Source organism: Thermobia domestica, chromosome 7 (genome assembly GCF_964235325.1).
Source record: "Thermobia domestica chromosome 7, izTheDome1.hap1.1, whole genome shotgun sequence".
NCBI classification, from domain to species: domain Eukaryota; kingdom Metazoa; phylum Arthropoda; class Insecta; order Zygentoma; family Lepismatidae; genus Thermobia; species Thermobia domestica.
The window spans coordinates 206,703,110-206,724,096 of record NC_137460.1 but is presented as its reverse complement, the minus strand read 5'-3'; the positions used below and the strand labels follow the sequence as shown (position 1 = coordinate 206,724,096).

Genomic DNA, 20,987 nt, shown 5'->3' with positions numbered 1-20,987 from the left:
GTGGCTTGCTTATCCTTAATGATGGCAGTCCTACTCATTTCTCCACTGCCCATGGCACATATTCTTGTATCGACCTCTCCATGTGCAGTGCTGGTCTCTTGACCTCATTGAACTGGAGAGTGCATCCTGATCTTTGTGACAGTGATCACTTCCCGTTGTTTGTTGAAGGTCTCCCTGTTACTCCTCCTTTTCCTCTCCGCCGCTTCAATTTGAAGCGTGCTGACTGGCGTAAATTCCGTGAGCTCAATGAGTTTCATCCTCGTGATGATCTCCCTGTAGCTGTTGTGGCAGAGGCATTTGAGCAGACTGTTCTTGATGCTGCTCATGCTTCCATTCCAGAATGCGGTGGCGCCGTTTCCCCCCGGCGTGTTCCCTGGTGGTCTGCGGAAATCCGTGAGGCTATCCTGGCTCGTCGGCACGCTCTTGCCACTTTTAATCGTCATCCAACTGACGACAATCTGCAGCGTTTCCGCATTCTACGTGCTCGAGCTAGACGTCTTATTAGGCTTTCGAAGCGCCAAAGCTGGATGACTTACGTTTCGTCCATCAATAGTCGGACAGCGATGTCCACGGTTTGGCGTCGGGTCCGCTCTCTTACTGGCAATACTCCTCCTGTTGATGTTCCGGCTTTAACAGTGAATGGTGTCTTAGTTACTAACCCTTTAGAGATAGCTAACACTTTAGGCCAGTATTTTGCTTCTATCTCTGAGGCTGCACATTATCCTCCTGCGTTCATTCCCCTTAGGGCCCGTTTAGAGCGGACACCGTTAAACTTCCGTACCGCCAACAGCGAAGCCTACAATGCTTTTTTCACCCTTGATGAATTCGATTCTGCTCTTCGTGAATCATCCAATACTGCTCCAGGGCTTGATTGTATACCCTACGAAATGTTGCGCAACCTCCCCTGCGACACACAGGTTGCTCTCTTGCAACTGTATAATCGCCTCTGGGTCGAGGAGTTCTTTCCACCAGGTTGGCGTGAGGCACTCGTTCTTCCTATCTTGAAGCCAGCAAAAGTCGCAACTCGCTCTACGAGCTACAGACCCATTGCTCTTACGAGCTGCGTCTGTAAGTTGTTTGAGCGCATGGTCAACAAGCGCCTGGTGTGGTATTTGGAATCAAATGCACTTTTCAGTAAATTTCAAAGTGGCTTTCGTCGTTTCCGCTCAACAACAGACAATCTCGCTTATCTTGAGGGTGAAATTCAAGACGCCTTTCTCCACGGCGAACATCTTGTAGCTATCTTTTTCGACTTAGAGAAGGCGTATGACACCACATGGCGTTACGGAATCCTAAAACAATTATATGACTGGGGTCTTCGTGGGCATATGGCCCACTTTATTTCGAATTTTCTTCATGAGCGACACTTTAGAGTGCGTGTGGGCTCTACTCTCTCAGAGCGCTTTGTACAAGAAAATGGTGTTCCACAAGGCAGTGTTCTTAGTGTCACGCTGCTTACTGTCGCCGTCAACAGAGTTCTTTCGCAGATCCAGGCTCCTGTGTCTGGTCTGCTTTATGTTGACGATCTTGTCATTTTCTGTCGCTCCCGCCACCTTTGCGGCATTACTCGACAGCTTCAACTGACTCTCAATCGTCTTGTTCGCTGGTCGAATGAGACTGGATTTCGCTTTTCCACCGAGAAATCCCAATGTGTTCACTTCTGCCGGCAGCGTACGTGCGTTGTTGACCCGGACTTGTACCTCGATGGCACCCGTTTGTCATTCGTTGATACAGTCCGTTTCTTGGGTCTGGTGTTTGACCGTCGCTTGTCGTGGGCACCACATGTACGTAATCTTAAATATTCTTGTCTTCGAGCTCTGAATCTCCTTCGTGTCCTTTCCCACCGCACGTGGGGTGCTGATCGTACTGTTCTACTTCGTTTGTACCGTAGTCTAATTCGGTCCAAGTTAGACTATGGTTGTATTGTCTATGGTTCTGCTCGTGCTTCTCTGTTACAACAACTTGACACAGTGCATCACCTGGGTATTCGTCTTGCTACTGGCGCCTACCGAACAAGTCCCGTCACCAGCCTGTATGCTGACGCCAATGAACCTTCGTTAGTATATCGTCGCAGTAGACTACTCTTTAATTATTCTGCGCATGTGCGTTGTGTTCCAGACCACCCGTGTAGACCATGTCTCCGTGGTGGTCGGATATACGAGCGCTATGCTGCACGTCCTCGCTCTACACGTCCATGGTACATCCGTGCGTGCGAGAGCCTTCTTGCCGACATGACCCGGCACCCAGCAGACAACGACGACACAACCCTGTTGCTGCAATTGATGGCATCTCACAAGAATGTCCTGCACGAGAGAGTGCATACTAAAGGCATTCTGTATACTCAGAACCACGCTCTGAGAATCGGTGCAAACAAGCACACGACGTAATGAAAGCGTGAGAGCATGGTCCAAGGCAAGCTTAAGTGCAGTCAATTCAGCAGTGAACACGGAACACAGGCGATGCAAATTGAATTCTGAGCTGCCCTCGTCGGTGACAAAGGCACAGCCTACAGAATCCCCATCCTTAGAACCGTCCGTATAGAACACACTAAAATCGGGGTACTGATCTAACAGTGCGGCAAACTCTTGCTGGTACACCTGGGAACTAGTCTGCTGCTTATCAGTAAGAGGAGATGGATTACAATGGAATGTTTATACGGATTTTATTGTGAAATTATTTAAATGAAGGTGGATTTGAATGTAATGTTAGTTATGTTGCTATTATGAGTAGGGCTCTAAGATATGTACACATCGCCCGTCGCTCTCATTTGTTTAGGTGAGATAAGTCGTAACATAGTGGGTGTACCGGAAGGTGTGCCTAGATTGAATTAAAACAAAATAGAGCTTGTTAGTTGAGCTATTCGTTTACATCGAGGAGGTTTCTGTGCAATTCAGATTATTTTGATTGAAGGAGATACTTATATGTATATTATATTGAGGGTAAGTGAATCAACTTTAATTTATGTTATTGTATAGGGTATAGAATTAATTTGTTGATATTATAGTTAATTAGTACCGTAAGGGAATGTTTAAATAAGTGAAATTTTTTTTGGAGGAAGAAAACATGAAATGTTGTACCTTTTGTATCAGGGGACATTAAATAATATTATTATATAATTATTTCCCGAAATGGAAAGAGCTAAAATATTATGATACTATAGGTGGCATATTATTTATGAATTTTATTTTAGTGGTGAGATGCCTTTCGGTTTCCATTATATCTGGTTGTACAAGAATTGGATTTAATTCAGTTGCGGTTAGACTTGTTGTGGTTTAGTTCATTATAGTTTTGCTGCGAGTAATAGTAAGGGGGATTTGCTCTTTACTTTTGTTTATTTATAATGTGGTTTTATATTAACTGAAAGATGTGAGCTTAGAAGTAGCTATCATTTGTAATTTTGTTATAACTTGTTTGAGTTATTTATCATATTTTATTACATTTAATTTATTATTGTACTATTGTTTTAAATTAATTAAGACAATTTATAATGATGTTATTAGTATATTGGTGAGAATGATTAAAGGAATTCGGCAAAGGTTTCCTCCGCCTGTTTATCAAAAACATGTCCTTTTGTTAAAATAGAAGGTCTGACCTGCCCAGTGAGGGTTTAAACGGCCGCGGTATTTTGACCGTGCGAAGGTAGCATAATCATTAGTCCTTTAATTGTGGGCTTGTATGAAAGGTCGGACGAGTGGAAGACTGTCTTTATTTGTAACGTTGAATTTTACTTTTGAGTGAAAAGGCTTAAATAATTTAAGAGGACGATAAGACCCTGTAGATCTTTATAATTAAGTAGTAATTTTTGTATTTGGTAATGAATGAATTTGCTATTTGATTATTGCGTTGGGGCGACGAGAAGATAAGTAAACTCTTCTTAAAATAATTACTTTTAAGTATTTTTATGATCCTTTATTAATGATTAATAGACTAAGTTACCTCAGGGATAACAGCGTAATTTTTTTTGAGAGTTCATATCGACAAAAGAGATTGCGACCTCGATGTTGGATTAAGGTTTTGTCTAGGTGCAGAAGCTTAGTATATAGGTCTGTTCGACCTTTAAAATCTTACATGATCTGAGTTCAGATCGGCGTGAGCCAGATCGGTTTCTATCCTTTATTTAGTAAATAGTACTTTAGTACGAAAGGACCAAGTACTAATAAAATTTATTATTAGGGAATAAAAATAATGGCAATTACTTTGGCAGATAAGTGCATTAGATTTAGGATCTAAGGATGGATGAGCTAGTCCAGGTAATAATGTATTATGATTATATTATAGGTGTGGTTTCTTATCTGATTTTGATTATTTGTGTTTTAATTGGGGTTGCATTTTTGACTTTATTAGAACGGAAGGTTTTAGGATATATTCAAATCCGTCGTGGGCCTAATAAGGTAGGCATTTGTGGTTTACCACAGCCTTTTGCAGATGCAATTAAGTTATTTACTAGGGAGCAAGTTTTTCCTACTATATCTAATTATTATCCTTATTATCTAGCTCCTGTTTTTAGTTTATTTCTATCTTTGTTAGTATGATTAAGAATTCCTTATTTAAGTATTATGTTGACTTTCTCTTTAGGTTTGTTGTTTTTTTTATGCTGTACAAGTATAGGCGTGTATACTGTAATAATTGCTGGTTGATCTTCTAATTCTTCATACTCTTTGTTAGGGGGCCTTCGGGCAGTAGCACAAACTATTTCTTATGAGGTTAGTTTGGCATTAATTTTGTTATCTTTTGTATTTTTAGCTGAGAGATATGGGCTGTTGAGTTTCGGTTACTATCAGGAAGAGTTATGATTTTTATGAATTACGTTTCCTTTAGCGTTAGTTTGATTCGCTTCTTGTTTAGCTGAAACTAATCGTACTCCTTTTGATTTTGCAGAAGGAGAATCAGAACTTGTTTCTGGATTTAATATTGAATATAGAGCAGGGGGATTTGCTCTTATTTTTATGGCTGAATATGCTAGTATTTTGTTTATGAGAACTTTATTTAGTATTTTGTTTTTAGGACATGATATTTTTTCTGTTTTGTTTTTTTGTAAGGTAGTATTTATTTCTTTTGGGTTTATTTGAGTACGAGGAACATTACCTCGATTTCGGTATGATAAATTAATATATCTTGCTTGAAAGTGTTTTTTGCCTTTATCCCTTAATTATCTTTTATTTTTAGGGGGCATGAAGCTTCTTTTTATTTCTTTTTTAATTTAAGTGTATTAAATTGAGAATAAGTTCTTAGAGCTTTGCTCTGTTGTATGTTTTCAAAACATATGCTTATTCTCAGCCAAAGAACTAAGTTTTATTTAATAAAAAATCTCATAAAGAGGATAGGTAAGGCACAAATAGGAAATAAGCGAAGTAGATAACTGTGAGAATTTGACCTGTTAGAATATAAGGATCTTCTACCGGCCGAGCTCCAATTCAAGTTAAAAGGATTACTGTTCTAACTATAATTCAGAATATGATTTGATTAATAGGGTAGAATTGTAGTCCTCGTATTTTTCTAGTATGGAAAAATGGTATAATTATTAAAATGAGGATTGATATTACTAAAGCAATAACTCCTCCAAGCTTATTAGGAATGGAACGAAGAATAGCGTAAGCAAATAAGAAGTATCATTCTGGTTGAATATGTACTGGTGTAACTAGTGGATTGGCTGGAGTGAAGTTTTCAGGATCTCCTAATATATAGGGGTTTCAAAGGGTGAGTAGTATTAAGGCTGTTATTATCATTAGAAATCCAATAGTGTCCTTAGTTGAAAAATAAGGGTGGAAGGGGATTTTATCTTGGTTTCTGTTAAGGCCGAGGGGGTTGTTAGATCCTGTTTGATGGAGGAATAGGAGGTGTACTATTGATATGGCGGCTACAATAAAAGGTAAAAGGAAATGAAAAGCAAAGAATCGGTTTAAAGTGGCGTTATCTACAGCGAAGCCCCCTCAAATTCATTGTACTAATATTGTTCCTAGATAGGGAATAGCTGATAATAGATTTGTAATGACTGTAGCGCCTCAGAAAGATATTTGACCTCAAGGTAGGACGTAGCCTACAAAAGCAGTTGCTATTACTAAAAGTAGAATAGCGACTCCTACTCTTCAAGTATGAAGATAAAGATAAGAACCGTAGTATATTCCTCGGCCGACGTGTAAGTAAAGGCAAATGAAGAAAAATGATGCTCCATTGGCATGTAGAGTGCGTAAAAGCCACCCAAAATTTACATCTCGGCAGATGTGAATTACTCTATTAAAGGCTAATTCAATACTTGATACATAATGTATTGCTAGAAATAGACCTGTAGCAATTTGAATAACTAAACATAAACCGAGAAGAGAGCCAAAATTTCATCAGTATGAAATGTTAATGGGAGCTGGAAGGTCTACTAGGGCGTTATTGGCGATTTTAAAAAGAGGATGATGTAAGCGGATTGGTGTTGACATATGGCTTAGAAGGCCGAAGAGGACCTTGATATAATGAAGTGATCTTTACTACTGCAATTAATGTAATAAATAGATATGTTGCTAATATAATAGTATTTATTAAGATTGATGTTATATAAAATTTCATACCGGGGATTTCTTGATAATTAGTCATATAATGATGAGGGTCTGGTAGTGAAGTTATGTTTGGTAGCAGGAGAGGGTCGATAATTATTATAAGAATTAGGAGCAATGGAACTAGAAAAATTAGTAGGAAAAGGTTAGTTGTTAGAGTAAATATTTCATTTGATGCTAGTCTTGTAACGTAAATAAATAGAACTAATATGCCTCCTAGGAAAACTAAGAAGAGAATATAAGAAAATCAAGGTGATTCTGTTATAGTTGAAATAGTTAAACAGGTGGTAATAGTGTTGACAATGAGTATTAATCCTATTGATAAGGGATGGGATATTTGAATTAGAATAAATCTTAGAACCACTAAAATTATAAGTAATATTCAGGTTATTTTAATTTCAAGAGATAGTTTATTAAAATATTAGTTTTGGGGACTAAAGATAAGTTTATACTTTCTCTTGATGCCTTTAGAATTTTATTCATTAATGGTTTACAAGACCAACGTTTTAATTAAACTATAAAAGCTTATGAAAATATTATTTATTTTGTTTTCTTGTTTTCTAATTATTTTAGGAATAGCTTGTTTTGTTATTCAACGTAAGCATTTATTGATAGTTTTATTAAGACTCGAATTTATTGTGTTGATAAGTTTTTTACTTTTGTCTTATTCTTTAGGAAGTTTGTATGTTGAAAACTATTTTTGTTTATTATTTTTAACTTTTAGTGTTTGTGAAGGTAGTTTAGGTTTATCAATTTTAGTGTCTATTGTTCGGACTCATGGAGGTGATTACTTAAATTCTTTAGTCGTATTACGATGCTAAAATATTTAATGTTTATATTGTTTTTAATACCTTTGGGCTTTAATTTTAAATTATGATGAGTTGTTCAGTTTTGTCTTATTAGTATTTGTTTTTTGTTTATATTAAGAAATAGTATGGGACTGGTTCCCTGGGAGGTAGGTTATTATTTGTGAAGAGACAGTCTGAGATATTCATTGATTTTATTAAGTATTTGAATTGTTATTCTTATAATTATAGCTAGAGAAGGCGTACTAAGAAGTTCATTTTATACTACGAGTTTTATTAGTTTAGTTTTATTATTACTTGTATTACTTTATTTGAGATTTTCTTCTTCTAGATTATTTATGTTTTATTTTTATTTTTTTTTTTTGAGGGCTCATTAATTCCTACGTTATTTTTAATTTTGGGTTCAGGCTATCAACCTGAGCGAGTGCAGGCAGGCATATATTTGTTGTTTTATACTTTATTTGCTTCACTGCCACTTTTGATCGGAATTTTTTATTTAGAATATGTTAGGGGTAGTTTATTAATAATTAATATGAGAAGTGTAATAGATCTAGGGATTACGTACTATATATGGTATTTTACTTTAGTTGTTGCTTTTTAAATTAAAATACCTATATTTTTGGTTCACCTTTGATTACCTAAAGCACACGTTGAAGCACCTGTAAGTGGTTCGATAATTTTGGCGGGAGTTTTGTTGAAGTTAGGGGGATATGGCTTATTACGTATTCTATATTTTATAGAAAATGTAGCTGTAAATATAAATTTAATTTGATTTGGTATTAGAGTTGTGGGTATTTGGTCGGTTAGATTAGTGTGTTTGCGGCAGGTTGATGTAAAATCTTTAATTGCTTACTCTTCTGTTGCGCATATAGGATTAGTGTTGATAGGTCTATTAACGATGGGATTATGAGGATTTAGAGGCGCTCTTACATTAATGATTGCTCACGGCCTATGTTCTTCGGGATTATTTTGTCTTGCAAATATTTCTTATGAACGTTTAGGGAGTCGAAGATTGCTGATCAATCGAGGAATACTATCTTTTATGCCGAGTCTAGGGCTGTGATGATTTTTATTAAGAATTGCTAATATAGCTGCGCCACCAACATTAAATTTATTAGGAGAAATTAGTTTATTGAATAGAATCGTTGGCTGATCTTGATTGAGTATATTAGGGTTAGCTTTACTATCTTTTTTTAGAGCTGCTTATAGATTGTATTTATATTCATATACTCAACACGGAATGCCTTATTCTAATTTATATTCTTGTTGAGGGGGAAGTGTGCGAGAATATTTATTATTGATATTACACTGATTGCCTTTAAATTTATTGATCTTTTTTGCGGGACCAAGATTTTTATGATTGTAGTTGCTTGAGTAGTTTAGAATAAAATTTTAGTTTGTGGAACTAAAGAAGGTTTATTGCCCTTAGGCCATGGTTTGACCTTTTTCAATTTGTATAACTAGATTTGCCTTTTTAAATGGAATAAGTGTTTTTTTGTTTCTAACAGGCTTGAATTTTTTAGTTAATAGATATAGTGTATTTATTGAGTGAGAGGTTATTTCTTTTAATAGAAATAAAATTATTATAACTCTTCTATTTGATTGAATATCATTTATGTTTATAAGATTTGTGCTTTATATTTCTAGAATGGTAATTTATTATAGTGGACAATATATAGGATCTGAACGATATCTTAATCGATTTATTATGCTTGTATTAATATTTGTTCTTTCAATAGTTTTATTAATTGTTACTCCTAATTTAATTAGAATCCTCCTTGGATGAGATGGACTAGGACTAGTATCATATTGTTTAGTTATTTATTATGAAAATGTACGGTCTTATAATGCTGGGATGTTAACTGCTCTTTCTAATCGTGTTGGAGACGTATCAATTTTGTTAGCTATTGCTTGAATGTTGAATTATGGAAGTTGAAATTATGTTTTTTATTTGCATAGAGTTTTAAATAATAATGAAATAGTGATTATTTCTAGCTTAATTATTTTGGCAGCAATAACAAAAAGTGCACAAATTCCTTTTTCTGCGTGATTGCCAGCAGCCATAGCAGCTCCTACACCAGTATTAGCATTAGTACATTCTTCTACACTTGTGACTGCTGGAGTCTACTTGCTAATTCGTTTTAGAGACGTTCTATTAAGTGTTTATGCGGGAGATGTATTACTTTTATTGTCAGGACTAACAATATTTATGGCTGGCATTGGTGCTAATTATGAATATGATTTGAAGAAGATTATTGCTTTATCTACACTAAGTCAGCTTGGTCTTATAATGATAATTTTGTCTATAGGATTCCCTGTATTGGCTTTTTTTCATCTATTGACACATGCTTTATTTAAGGCATTACTTTTTTTATGTGCAGGAGCAATCATTCATGGCGTAGGAGATACACAAGATATTCGTAGAATAGGAGCACTTGTAAGTCAGATGCCTCTTACTTTGTCCTGTTTAAATGTAGCTAACTTGGCTTTATGTGGAATGCCATTTTTAGCTGGGTTTTATTCTAAGGACTTAATTTTGGAGATTTCTTCTTTGTCTTTAATTAATGTAGTCAGCTTTTTTTATTATTTTTTTCTACAGGTCTAACTGTATGTTATTCAGTACGTTTAAGATTTTATTTAACAGGTAAGGGATTTGGGGGCACTAATATTCATTCTATCAGTGATAATGAAGGTTGGACTATGTGTAAGGGAATGTTAGGATTAGTAGTGATAGCAATTCTAGGAGGTGCTGCATTGAGTTGATTGATTTTTCCTACTGTTAATTGTGTTGTTTTACCTTTATATTTAAAAACAGGTGCATTACTTGTAAGTGTAGTAGGCTTGTGGGTTGGTATTTTATTATCAAGTTATTCTATTGGGCAGTCTTTAATGTGTGTGAAGTTTTATTTTAGCTCTACGATAATAGGAAGCATATGATTTTTACCTTACTTATCAACAAATTATATTATTAAGTTCCCTTTATATGTAGGAGGTGTATATTATAATAATATTGATCAAGGATGAAGTGAATGCCTTGGCGCTCAGGGTATATATAGTAATTTTAAGGATGGTTCAATATTAATTCAACAATCACAAGATAATTTATTTAAAATGTATTTATTAATTTTTTTATTTTTTACAATTTTTCTTTGCTTTTTTATATTTGTATGTTTAGGTAGCTTATATTGAAAGCATAGTATTGAAGATACTAAGAAGAATTATATTCCTTAAATAATACTCCCTGACAGTACTCTCTTTTTTACCTCGAAAAGGTAATGTAATATTTATACTAAGGGGGCTATGGTTATTTATTAAGAGATGTTAACGGGCTAATCCGCTAAAGATAAAAGTTAGCAGCTTCTTCTTGATTAATTCACATCTCCTTAGTTGGGGCAGGAAATCCCAATGGTATCATTAACAGTGAAATGCCTCTTTTTGGCTTCAACTAACAAGTAGGGGCCGAGGGACCAAAGGTCAGGTCGAAACTGAGTGCATTTGTTTGCTTCCTACTTATGAGATAAGTTGATAGCAACACCTTTTGGATGCAAACCAAATATTATACTTAACTATTAACCATGTTTGTTAGTCAGCTCATGTTAGGGACCCCTGATTTCATTCATGATAAAGGCCTATTAGGAGAATTACTAAGAATGTTAATCTAACTAAGGATCAGGATAGTGTATTAGTGTTGTTGATAGTAATTGTTATTGGTAGTAGGAGGGCAATTTCTACGTCGAAGATGAGGAAAATTACAGCAATTAGAAAGAATCGTAGGGAAAAGGGAATTGAGCCGATGATTTAGGATCAAACCCACATTCAAATGGAGAATTTTTTTCTCGGTCATTAATAACTTTTTTGGAAAGAAGAGTTGAAATGGCTATAACAATTAAGCAAATAATTATAGTTAGTAGGCCGGTCGTTAAGACTGTATTAATTGCCTATTTCATTTAATGATCCTTTTGATTGGAAGTCAAATATACTATATATATTAAATAGGCTTAACCTCCTCATCAATAAATAGAAATGTAAAGGAATAATCATACTACATCTACAAAATGTCAATATCAAGCAGCAGCTTCGAATCCAAAATGATGAGTAGGAGAAAAATGTGATAAAAGGTGGCGAAATAAACAAGTGGCTAGAAATGTGGAACCAATAATAACGTGAAGGCCATGGAAACCTGTTGCTATGAAAAATGTTGACCCATATACAGCATCTGCGATAGTGAATGGTGCTTCATAGTATTCATATGCTTGTAGAGCAGTAAAGTATAAACCTAGAAGGATTGTGAGTAGTAGGCCTTGTGTGGCTTGAGTGTGGTTACCTTCTATTAGTCTGTGATGAGCTCATGTTACAGTAACTCCTGAGGCTAGTAGAATTGCAGTATTAAGAAGAGGAATGTGTATTGGGTTGAATGGTACAATTCCTGCTGGAGGTCAGAAAGATCCAATTTCTAGTGTTGGTGCCAGTCTGCTATGGAAGAAGGCCCAGAAAAATGAAACAAAAAAGAATACTTCAGAGATAATAAATAAGATTATACCTCATCGAAGACCTAATGTAACTTGTATAGTGTGTAATCCTTGGTATGTTCCTTCTCGGGTCACATCTCGTCATCATTGAATTATAGTTAGTAATGTGATTAGTATACCTAGGAAGAATAAGGAGGGATCATATTGATGGAATCATTTAGTGAGTCCTGTAGTTGTAATTAAGGCACCTAGGGCCCCAGTAAGTGGTCAAGGACTTTGATCAACAAGGTGGTAAGGATGATTTTGTGGTGCTGACATAAGTAACTTCTCTTGAATATAGTGTAACTAGGACTGCAAATACATATGATTGAATTACTGCGACGGCAGATTCTAATATTAGGAGGGCAATTTGTCCAATTATTAATAATGAGAGTATAGAGAGAGATAAAGAGGGGCCCGTATTACCTAATAGGGTTAAGAGGAGATGGCCTGCAATTATGTTTGCTATTAATCGGACAGCTAGGGTCCCAGGTCGAATGATGTTGCTAATTATTTCAATACACACTATGAATGGTATGAGAGGGGCCGGGGTTCCCGAGGGAACGAGATGGGCAAATATGTGTTGAGTGTGATTGATTCAACCATAGATTATGAAGCTTATTCAAAGAGGGAGGGCGAGAGTTAGTGTGAAAGTTAGGTGACTAGAGCTGGTAAATACATAAGGGAATAGGCCTATAAAGTTGTTAAATAAGATGAAGGAAAATAGGGAAATAAATAGGAAGGTTCTTCCTTGATAGCTAGTGGGACCAAGAATAGTTTTGAATTCCTTATGAAGAGTTAAGGTAATTTTATTGGCCGTCCTGGTAAGAATCAAAATGGGATTGGGATAATTAGAAGCCCAATTACTGTTCTGAGTCAGTTAAATGATATATTTATAATTGAAGTAGAGGGATCAAAGGTCGAGAAAAGGTTTGTTATCACTTTCAGTTTATAGTTGTTTTCTTAATATTAGTATCACTTAAGGAAGGATCAGGTGTGTTTGGATTAAAATATATAATAGATGCGAATAGAAGGTAGCATATAGAAAATATAATAAATAGAATGAGTCATTTTAGGGGGGATATTTGTGGAATAGAAAAATACTATTAAGTAGTAATTTAAGCTTGACATGCTTACGTTATAATTTAACTAATTTTTCCATTGGAAGTAATTGTTATTTTACTATCTTTTGGTTTAAGAGACCATTGCTTACTTTCAGCCACCCAATGAAAGTTCTTGTATTATTTTTGTTATTCATTTAATGAATACTGAGTGAGGGCAGGCCTCAACAACAATTGGCATGAAGCTATGATTTGCACCACAGATTTCTGAACATTGACCGAAGAATAGGCCTGTGCGGGTAATGTTAGCTGCTACTTGATTTAGACGTCCTGGAGTAGCATCTGCTTTAATGCCAAAGGCGGGTATAGCCCATGAGTGAAGAACATCAGCGGCGGTAATTAGGATACGAATATCAATATTAATTGGCAGTACAATACGATTGTCTACATCTAGGAGGCGAAATGAACTAGGATTTATTTCATTAATAGGGATTATATAAGAATCAAATTCTGTTAAGGAGAAGTCGGAATATTCATAACTTCAGTATCATTGATGCCCAATTGTTTTAAGAGTGATTGCTGGTTGATGAATTTCATCTAGTAAATATAGGAGTCGTAAGGAGGGAAGGGCAATGAAGATTAATGTAATGGCGGGCAGGATTGTTCAGATAGTTTCTAAGGTTTGTCCTTCTAACAAGTTGCGGTTAATGTATGTGTTTGGTAGAAGGAAGGCTAATAGATAACCCACAAGAACTGTAATTATGGTTACAATGAGTATTGTATGGTCATGGAAAAATGTTATTTGTTCTATTACAGGGGATGTTGCATCTTGAAGACCTAGCTGATTTCAAATGGCCATTTCTAAGGAAGATGGTTATTCTTATATTTGGGGCTTAGACCCAATGCACTTATCTGCCACCTTAGAAGTTTGTTAGTAAGGGAAGTTCTGCGTAACTATGTTCTGCAGGTGGTAGGTTCTGAAATCATTCTAGAGACGTTGTTTGTTGATCTGAAAAGATTACCGGCCGAGCTCTTGCGAAGGCTTCTCATATGATAATTACAAGTACTAAGACGGCGATGAAAGAGAGGAATGAGCCAATACTTGATACTATATTTCATGTAGTGTAGGCATCAGGATAATCTGAGTATCGACGAGGTATTCCTCTTAGACCTAAGAAATGTTGAGGGAAGAATGTAATATTTACTCCTATAAATATCACTAAGAATTGAATTTTTAATCATGTAGGGTTTATTGTTGTTCCTCTAAATAAAGGGAACCAATGAATAAGTCCTGCTATAATAGCGAATACAGCACCTATAGATAGTACATAGTGGAAGTGTGCTCCTACATAATAAGTGTCGTGGAGAACAATATCTAAAGATGAGTTTGCTAGTACGACTCCTGTGAGACCTCCTACAGTAAATAAAAAAATGAAACCTAGAGTTCATAGAATTGAAGGTGAATAGGTTATTTGTGCTCCGTGAAGTGTGGCAATTCATCTAAATACTTTGATTCCTGTAGGAACAGCAATGATTATTGTAGCTGCGGTAAAGTAAGCGCGAGTGTCAACGTCTATACCGACAGTGAATATATGGTGAGCTCAGACAATAAATCCTAAGAATCCAATTGCTAGTATTGCATAAATTATTCCTAAAACACCAAAAGTTTCCTTTTTACCACTTTCTTGGGTTACAATATGTGAAATTATACCGAATCCTGGTAGAATTAAAATGTAAACTTCAGGATGACCGAAGAATCAGAATAGGTGTTGGTATAAGATTGGATCTCCTCCTCCCGAAGGGTCAAAGAAGGAGGTATTAAGATTTCGGTCAGTTAAGAGTATTGTAATAGCTCCTGCTAATACGGGAAGAGATAAAAGAAGTAATACAGCAGTAATTACTACAGATCAAACAAATAATGGTATTCGTTCTAAAGTTATTCCGGGAGTTCGCATGTTAATTACAGTTGTAATAAAATTTACTGCCCCAAGAATTGAGGATACACCAGCTAGATGGAGGGAGAAAATAGAAAGATCAACAGAGGCCCCAGCGTGAGCAATGGCTCTAGAAAGAGGAGGATATACAGTTCATCCAGTTCCTGCACCACTCTCTACAATTCTTCCTGTTAATAGCAGAGTTAGTGAGGGTGGAAGTAATCAGAATCTTATGTTGTTTAAGCGTGGAAATGCTATATCAGGCGCCCCTAGCATTAAAGGCACTAGTCAATTGCCAAAGCCTCCAATTATAATTGGCATAACTATGAAGAAAATTATAATGAAGGCATGGGCGGTAACAATTACATTATAAATTTGATCATCACCAATTAAACTGCCAGGTCGACCAAGTTCTGCTCGAATAAGAAGACTTAGGGATGTTCCTACTATTCCTGCCCAAGCCCCAAAAATCAAGTATATTGTACCAATATCTTTATGGTTTGTAGAAAATAATCATCGTTGCAAGTGTGATTAAATAGGGTGGCCGAAGTATTAAGGTGGTAGATTGTAAATCTATTTATGGTTAATAAACCTCCTATTAGGTTTTATAGTCAATATTTATGATGTCGGACTGCAATTCCGGAGTAGTAGTTAATATACTAAGACCTAAAAGATCGCCTTTTATTTATAGCTTTGAAGGCCATTAGTTTTTTTAACTTAAAGTCTTGTTTAAAGGATGTTGACAGTTAGAGGTAAAATAATTATTCCTCTTAATGAAGTAATAATGAATATTGATCTAATTGATGTTTCTTGGTTTTTTTCATTAAAGATGTTCATGTTTGATTATGATGGTTGATAATGAAGGCAGCATAAGCAATTCGTATATAGTAGAAAAGAGTAATTAGTGCTGTTATTACTATTAGGGTGAGAATAATAAATGATATTTGCTCAGCAGTTTTTATAATGATAATTCATTTAGGTAAAAATCCTAAGAATGGTGGAAGGCCCCCTAGAGATAAGAGGCTAGTAAAAATAGCTAATTTTGTTGTTACAATGATTTTATTAGAAAAGGTTTGGTTGATATGAAATATTTTGTTTATTGCGAAAAGAGTCACAGCTATTGTTGAGAGTAAGGCATAAAATAGAAAGTAGAGAGATCATGCTATATCACTTAATAGTAGGGCTATAAGTATTCAGCCGGTGTGATTGATAGATGAAAATGCTATGATTTTACGTAGTGATGTTTGGTTTAGGCCTCCGATTGAGCCTACTACTAGAGATAAGGTTAAGGTTAAGTAAATTAGATTTGTAGGTTTTAGGCTGTAAGAAAGTAGGCCAAGAGGAGCTAGTTTTTGCCATGTTATTAGAATAATGCAGTCTATTCAGAGTATCGCTTCTATTACTTCGGGCATTCAGAAGTGAAGAGGGGCTGCACCTATTTATACACTTTTCAAGATTTTTCAATACTGCTTATGACCAGTTATGTGTTCCGTATAAACGTCTCGGGACCACTTAATTGTATCACTGACACATAGTTTTTTGAGAATTTTCCCATACTCTTTCGAACATATTTGAGAAATAAAGTGGTCATTTTTTGGATCCCATGATACCAAGGCACCTACCACAATTGGTACCACTTCCACTACTCTGAAACTCCGATTTAGGTGTTCCTTTATCGCATTGTATTTGTTTATTTTTTTCCTTTCTCGCTCTGGTGAAAGATTCCATTCTATTCTCAAAAGGAATTGTAACATCTACAATATAAGCTTTATCACCTTTGCTTAGAACTAAATCTGGACGCACTCTATTTCCTTCCATCACAATTTGGTTTTCCTTTTCTATCTTGTATTTCTTTTCAGCAGCTTTTTAAATTCTTAATACGATATTATTATGTCTTTTCTGTATTGCATCTGCATACCGCATGCAGTGATTTATCACGTGGGGGAGTGTTTCATTCTCTTATCTACATCTGCGGCATCTTCTGTTATTTGTTGTATTCCACTTTTTTACTCCATTTAGTGGCACAAGATTTAGGCGTGCACGATGAATGAACCTCCAATCTGCAAATCTTGTGTAAGTCCCATTTACGAAAAAATGATTACTCACTTTATTGGCTCCTAAGCATTCCATAACTTTACCTTGGTCAGAATAAGTACAAAGCTTTCTACTCCTTTTTAACTGTATTCCTTCTCTTATTCTATGCATTATTAAGGTTCGTTGATTTACATCAAGAGTTATATCGTCTATTATTAACCTTGGGGTTCCATTTGTGAATAGTCATTTCGTGTTCATCCGACCCGTTGCCTTTCTTGCTATTTTCTTGTATTTTTAATAGCGTTTGACGTACGTTCATATTCATTATCCATCTCCGCTGATAAATATTTTGCTTTGTCCTCGTCAGTTGCTTCTCTACGTAACCGATTGTTAATAGTTTCCACTAAGTCTTCTTGAGCTAGATGTTGAATGTTTTGATCAGTCGACGTTAGGAGCTTGAAAGCAGTGTCAATTGCTGCTGTGTCTGCGATCTCGCTTGCCATTGGTATTCCACATCCTCCGCGTATTCGTGAACCATATAGGTAATGGTTCGAAGCTTCCGCAAGCAAATTTAGGGTTGATTTAAAGTGTGGTCTAAACTCATCATATAATTTTTTCCACTCGCCTTTCATTCTTTGATTAGTCCTTTGCTCAAATAAAAGGGCCGGGTAGAAAAATGTTTTCATTGCGTCAATTCTTTGCCACGGCGCCAGTTTTGATGGCATAATCTGTCTTCCTTTTTCTAATAGTTCATCCATCTTTTTCGCATCAGACAGGATGTTGAATCCTATTGGTTTACCTAGGAAGTGACAAGTTTCATATTCTAGTTTGGGTGTAATCTCAACTTCATTAATTTTAAATTTTGTGTTTCTATATCCTGCTGGTGTTCTTCCGGAAATATGCATAGTGGAACTTTTTTGTTCATTTATATATAAGTTTATTTTACTAAGTTCTCTCGTTATTTTGTTTATGTTTTCCTGTAAGATATCTGGGTTTTCGTGTATTAATGTAATATCATCAGCATAGGCTAGTATGTGGTGTTCATTATCTTTTGATGGAATGTCTCGTATGATTGGGGTCAATTGTTAATATAAATAAGAGACCACTAAGTGGACATCCCTGTTTTATTCCACTTTCTATTTTGATAGGTTCTGTTGGGCCTTCCTTCGTTAATATTCCAGACGTTGTGTTACTGTACATATCTCTTATTATGACAATGAAAGTTTTCCCCGCGTTTATGACAGAGAGAGCTTGAAAGATAGCTTCATGTGGTAGACTGCCAAAAGGATTTGAGCAGTCCAATTTTGCTATACAAAGGTCGTTGCGAATCCGTTTCGCTGATGCAATTTTCTTTTCTATTATAAAATTATGTTCTACCACTCCGTCAAATGGTAAGAATCCTTTTTGCGCATGTGATACCATTTCTTCTTTTATCCACTTCATCAGTCGTTCAGCCCAGCATCCTGCGTATAATTTCAGAATCGTACGAGAAAGCGATATTGGTCTATAATTCCTAATTTCCAGTTCTGAGTCCGATTTATGAATTAGAATGGTTAGGGACTTTTTCCAAGATTGTGGTATTCTTTTATATTTTTGGCACACCCGAAATATCTCAGTTAACAATTTAGCATTAGGATCTAACTTTTTCCAGTGATTATATCAGATCTTGTCATCACCTGGAGCAGAGTTCTCCGCCTTTGCCATCCTTCTTATTACTTCTTCAGTGGAAAAAAGTGTCGTCGCAATTGTCTCTTTTGCTTTTTTCATTTCCTTCTTATAGATCATTAGGTCAAAGTTCTTGGCTGACCAATTTTGGATGAAGTGCTCTTCTATCTTCTGTTTATCTATAGGGCATCTTTGTTTCTCTCCTTCCAGCAATAATCGAATTGTTCTTCTTCGATTTCTTCTATAGTTCATTTGTATGGTGTATGGTGCGTGGAACTTCCAGGTTTAGTATCCGATGCGGGAATTTCGAGTTTGGCCTATGTCGGATTTGTACTATCTCCGAAATTTTGGATGTCATATCCTCCAATATTCCTTCCATCTCACGCCAATTGTTTTCAGATTCAGGTTCTCTAAATATTCTTCGGATTTTGTGAATAAATTCCTGATGGATTTCCGATTCATCTTCATTTATAAGAGTATTCGACAATAATATTTCTGGTATATCTTGTTCATCACTCAATGTGAGTTCTTCAATTTGGCTTATTTCCTCATCTTTTCTTATTTCTTCTACCGATCTCTCCGTCATTGATATATCTTCTAGACTATTCTCTTTATCAATACTCGCATCTATTTTCTCTTGTGTGGATGTATGGGAATACTCTATTTTGTTTTCATCTTCCATTTTCTTATTAATGATCCTTTTATCCTGATACTTAGTTAGATTTTTATTTTCTAAGTTATCTGAAGTAGTCTTACTTGTTTTCTGAAAGCACTCGATTATATCAGGGTTGGATATTTTCTGCTTTTTGGATGTAATAATATTGGAGGTAGTGTTTGAGAGATCACCATTCATCTTAAGTGTGTTCGGCTCATCATGAATTTGAACCTGTACTATTACCTCTTTCCACTCTGGAGTTGCATTTATTCTATTTCCGTCAATATTGTCTGATGTAATCCGATGGTCGCAATTTTCCCTTCTGCCTTCTATGTCATTGGAAGATGTTTCTATTTCATCTCCCCTGTTCAGTGTTATACTATTCTTTAGTGACTCATCTGTGGTCTTTTCACTTATTTGTTTGTTTTTGACATTTCTTATATTGTTGGTGTCATTTTTCCTTTTTGTATTTTTTGTAGTCTCCTTTCGTTGATTACTGGTCTTGTTCCTTTCCTTCATAGCTTGAGTTTTATGCCACTTTTCATGGTTCCTCAAGGCTCTCAATGTTGGGAAAGTGCTATCGCAAATGTTGCATGTATATGCAAATTTTATCTCATTTGTTTCGTTGATGTCGTCTGGTATCATTTTTTCGCAGTTGTGATTCGTTGGCCTAGGGCAATGTCTTTTTCGCATCCATAACAGATATGATGAGTTCTTGTGATTTTAATATTATGATTTTTTAATATATGTCTCTCAACCGACCTCTTAGTCGCTGTCCATGTTGTTGATTTAAATATGGATGTGCAATTATTCTCTGTACATCGCAGATACTCCGCAATAGGGAAACGCAGGTTTAGGTTTGACCCCTCTCTCCAAATTGGTTGTACATCCATTTGAACTCTTTATCGATCACTGTTAATTAGTTAGAAGATATAATTCCAAAGAACAACATTGGGTTAGCGTAAAGTTAAGTTAATTTTTCTTCTTGAGTTTATCTCAGCGTAAACGTATATAAGCGTGATTTACTTAGTCACTTAGTTACCCCACACCTCTGCTGCCATCTTGTGGGGACCCCAACACAAACTACTGGTAGCCTAACTGAGATAAAGTAGTCACTAACACTTGCTCTTTTTTTCTCTTCCTCAATAACTTTTCATTTTCTATTTCAGAATGACAACTTAAGATGATTTGATCAAATGTTCACTTTTCAGATAATTATCCGTATACTATTAACCAAATTAAATACTTCAACACTCTTCTTTCAAACTCTTGGGTATCAAACACCTTTTCATAGTATATTAAACTGAGATAATGTTGTTTCGATGTACCCCACAGCATGGTATCACTACAGGCGATAGGGGTAATAACTTTATCCAACTGGGATAAAACATGTAAAATAGATTTTCCAAAGACTGAGCAATATACTTCACAAGTTCAATACTTGCTGTACATAGCACATTTATAATGAGTATAATATCTTTCACAATAAAATCAATAGTTGAAATTGATTCTAAATTAATAAGTTGACTAACCCCAATTTAGTGAATCAATACCAAGGAATGGGGTAATTGTTTTAAACTAACTGAGATAAAAGTGCCCTATCGATTTTTCAAATTATGATAAATAACTTAAATCTTGCAGCTCAGCATAATACTCCTATTCTCAACTACAGACGTATAAATATAAATATATATCTAGAGGTTATATAAATAAGTTATCCACCTTGTCGCTCTCCAATCCTTTTTGGATTAACTATGAGTATAGATTTCAGTCTGTCTAACT

General features: G+C 35.5%; 3 pseudogenes; 1 reads left to right on the top strand and 2 right to left on the bottom strand.

Annotated features, from left to right (window-relative positions):
- The first annotated feature begins 6,659 nt into the window (after positions 1-6,659).
- LOC145689483 (NADH-ubiquinone oxidoreductase chain 5 pseudogene) lies at positions 6,660-10,285 on the top strand (annotated as a pseudogene).
- A 1,744-nt stretch (positions 10,286-12,029) lies between these two features.
- Positions 12,030-12,807, bottom strand: LOC145689482 (ATP synthase subunit a pseudogene; annotated as a pseudogene).
- Positions 12,808-13,063: 256 nt separating this feature from the next.
- On the bottom strand, positions 13,064-13,776 carry LOC145688994 (cytochrome c oxidase subunit 2 pseudogene; annotated as a pseudogene).
- Positions 13,777-20,987: the final 7,211 nt, after the last annotated feature.